Source organism: Populus euphratica, unplaced genomic scaffold (genome assembly GCF_000495115.2).
Source record: "Populus euphratica unplaced genomic scaffold, PopEup_1.0 scaffold155.1, whole genome shotgun sequence".
Classification (NCBI taxonomy): Eukaryota; Viridiplantae; Streptophyta; class Magnoliopsida; order Malpighiales; family Salicaceae; genus Populus; species Populus euphratica.
In genome coordinates this window covers 703615-707984 of record NW_011499929.1, presented here as the reverse complement: position 1 = coordinate 707984, position 4370 = coordinate 703615, and positions in this window count along the sequence as shown.

The following is a 4370-nucleotide window of genomic DNA, read 5'->3' as shown; positions in this document are numbered from 1 at the left end:
TAATAAACTAAAAAAAACTTTTGTTAAATATTCATTATCAATTATCAACTATCAATGTTCATACAAATTTATACATATATAAATTTATGAAAATCACAACTTCGTAATAGAATTGATAAAAATTAAAATGGACCTGTTAAACAAGCTATTATGTATTTCATTACAACACTTCTAATTCGGTGTAATTCAAAATAAAGTTTCAACAATTTACAAACAAATACAATTTGACAAAATTTAAAACAAACTATAACAACTACAAAATTATATATTCATACTACAAGTTTCTTTGATAAATAACAATCAAACAAGTACATATGTTAACAAAATACATATATTAAAAAAACTAAAATTGACATTTACATGTTAAAACCAAAAAGGATAGATTTACTTGCAAAAAACAATAAAGTCCACAATAAATTACTTTGAGAACGGATGTTTTGACTACGTACAAAAGTATAAGAAACTTGAGCACTTGTGTTTAGAAAAGGGGGAGAGTTGGGATGGGTGGATGATTGCAATTTAGAAGGGAGAGAGTTGTGATGGAGAAGAAGAAGGGGAAAAAGAAAGATAAATAGAGGAAGAGAGTGTCGACAAAATGAGTATATATTGGCTTTTACCGATGGAATCACCGATGAACAAGTCCCATTGATATACCCGTCCGTGAGTTTACTGGTGACTTTGCCATGTCACAGTACGGAGATCCTGGTTTGAATCCCTCAGTCATTCTATTGGTAAAATCATCTGAAAAAATCTACATAATCACACTATTGCAATTTTTCAAAAAAACCATATAATCTATCGGCGATACGATTGATATATATATATAGTAAAATCATCTAAAAAAATCCACATCATCACACCGTTGTAACTTAAAAAAAAAAACCCATATAATTCATCAGCGATATGATTAGTATATACTGATGAATGCATTTTATCAGTATAAACTGACAGTATCGTTGATGGGGATTGTTTATCGGTATATACTGATAAAATTAGAGATGAAATTATTTTCATTGGTAAACATTACTAACAAAAATAATTTTGTTAGTATTTCCGTTAGTTTTCGCCGATTTTCTAGTAGTGTTGAATCTCTGTTAACTAGTTAAAGTTTTTAGTGACTATATATTAGGTGACGACTCATTGAACTAAATCTCTTCTATCAAGGACAAGATGCCAAAAACATGTTTTTAATTTTGATTTTTAAAGGTTGTCGTAATGTCAGGTGCGACACATATAATAAAATAAAGTATATAATAAAATAAAGTGAAAATTATATACATTAATAAATACAAGAAAAATAAAATTGTTAAAGCAACACCAGGATCTTAAATTAATTTTTAACATAGTGGAAAAATAAGATAATATTGTAATTATGTTGCACTACATCATGATTCTTTTAATTGAGAAATGTACATACATTATTTATACTAAACTAAATAAATCATAAAATATATGAATTGATAAAATGGGAAAAAGCTATTAATGTGAATAAAATTCTAAAATGAAAAAATTATCATTCTTATAAAATTAAAAAAAAGATAAGTATGATATTTAATGTCAACTTTTACCTATAATGCCGAAGGCTTTTATTATTATTATTATCTTAAAAGTTACCTTTTCCTATCAAGAAAAAATAATTTTTAATTTTACAAATACATAAATTTTATTTATATAAAATATAAAAAAGATTCATCGAATTAGAAATATATCTTTGAAACTTTAAATATGTACAAAATAGGTTTTTTTTAAAACAAAACAATTTTTTTTTAAATGCTAAATAAATAATCTATAAAAATAGAGGATATTGATTTAAATATAAATTGAAAAATTATTGAAAAAAAATACGTATAAAAAATATCAATTAAATCAAACCTAATTGGCCATCAATTTGGCCATAAAAGTACTTTGATCATTCATTTTTTAATGCTAATTCTGCCCTTGTTCAATAAATCAAACCTAAGTGGCCATCAATTTGGCCATGAAAGTACTGAATCGATGAGAAAACAACTAGATAGCCATAAGAAAAAACAATAAACAATCGTGCGAGGAAAAGTATTTTCCTCACTCCTTTTAAAGTTTCTTGGTTAGCTAGTAAAAACCTTTTCAGGAGTCAAAGCCTGAAAGCCACCATGTGAGTGTATTTTCTGTATGCTTTATTGGGTGGGTTGCTACGTCGGAGCCTGAAAACTACGTTTGACCAAACTTTATCTCAGGCGAAGAATTCTTTTCAAAGGCAACCACTACTGTGTGTGCATTGGGCAGTGGAGGGGCTTCTTGGTGACCTACTTTTTTAAAGGCTCCTTTCTGTATAAATCCAATGTTCGGTAAAGAATTTTTCAATAGATTGTTTTTCGGTGGCCGTTGAAAAACTAGGAGGCGCTGCCACTCCTTTTTAGGTTGCTGATAATTAAGAAGGACTTCATCAAATATTCCCTGATAATTAGTTTGTTTGAACTCTGGGCTTCTGGCTGTCAAGCATAACACAGAGTAACCCCTTCCATGTTTCGTTGTTGTTTGACCAAGACTCTCTTTTTGGGTGTAAATCAAAGTTTTAGGTTGCCGACTTAAATTTTTTTACCAACTCCAGGACATCCCAAAATAATTAAAAAAGAAATTGACAATCTACAAAATAAAAAAAATATAAATAAAAGTTAATCTATTGTTATAAACATGTTTATATATAAAAAATATTACTATTAAGTTTTTCTAGTCAAATAAAACCTATTGATGCAAAAACCAACCATGGGTTATCTCTATATTGTTGAAAACCAATAATTTTTTTTCTTCTTCATTGTTTTCAATAGATTTTTACTTTTTTCTCACAAACTCAATGATTGAAATATTAACAAAATAAATTTTTGGATCAAAATTAAAATTATATAAACTAAAGGAACTTTAGAGAAAAAAAAAAGGAAAAGTAGGTGGATTAAATTGAATTTTTTCTAGTAAATATGAGATTGGATATGGTTTTCTCCTTGTTTATATTTTAGTCCTCTTTTGTTGGTTTTTTTCTCAACTTATGAAATTGGTAGTTAATTTAAGCAAAAATAACTGCAATTAAAAAAAAATGAGGATGGGATTAAAAAAAAACTTTGTGGTCTTGTGAATTATTATAGTGATTTACCTTGTTGTTTTAATATGTTTTGTAATTTTAATCACAAAAAGTAGCTTCTTAAAAATACGGAATGGCCTTGTTTGGTTTGTCATGTCATCTTTAGCTTAAAACTAGTAGTCATCAATGCACTACCACAATAACTTCTTGATGGTATTTTTAAATCTAAATCGGTTTGGCCGAATATGACTCATTAATTAGGCCACTTGCAATCACCTAATTTAAAATTAAAATAAAAAATAGTTAATTTCTTAGTTCTACACATGACTTGTTCAACCTAATATTTAATTTAAAAAAATATTATATTAACATCATAACAATAATTTTTAAAATATTAAAATGTCAACATTTTAAATTGTTTAAAGTTAACCCTTCTAACTTGTGACTTGATCTAGAATCAAACTAAGTTTAATAGTTTTACTTTTTCAATTTTTTTTATTATACAACAACAAAAATAGATATTTGTGGAAAAAATAATTTTTTAATTTTTTAGCTAAAACTAGATTCTCTAATTCTTTTTTTTTTTACAACAAAAAGAGGTTTTTGTTAGCAACATACTTCATTGAATAAAAATACAGCAGAGAAAAAAATATTTGAAGAAACTATGGCAATCTAAACTAAAAGAATTCAATGTATATTTTTAATAAAAAAGATTCTTTTATTCATGCATTTCTTTTTTATTTTAAAAAAATAAGTTTTTTATGTTAAATATTGCTTTTTAAGTCAAACTTATTATGAAAGTGAACACAAGTTCCAATTAAAAAATTAAAAAATCATGAATAAATATATTTAATGTACTTTTATTAAAAAAATATGAGCATCATATATTTGAAAAAATTATAAAATAACTGACAATAAAAAATTAAAAAATAGATATTTTCTGCTCATTCAATATTAATGAGCAAATTATTTTAGAAATTCCACATATTAGGTTAATATATAATTATTCATAAAGCAATTAATAATATCATCATAAAAAATCTTTAATATAAAGCATAATTTTATAATCGCTTAAATATTATTTTAATACATTGATTCAAAGACATTTTCTATATTATTATTATTATTCTTATTATTATTATATAAAATTATAGGGACTGAAATTTTGGGATTGAAACATGAAATAAATGAAGCTTAGGATCTAAATATAAAATCCTGAAATTATAGGGACTACAAGGGAGTGGATGGAAAATTTTTGGACAAAAGTGAGCTTTTTTGTGCTAATAAGAAAAAAGCCCCTTTAGGTTTTTTGTTATTT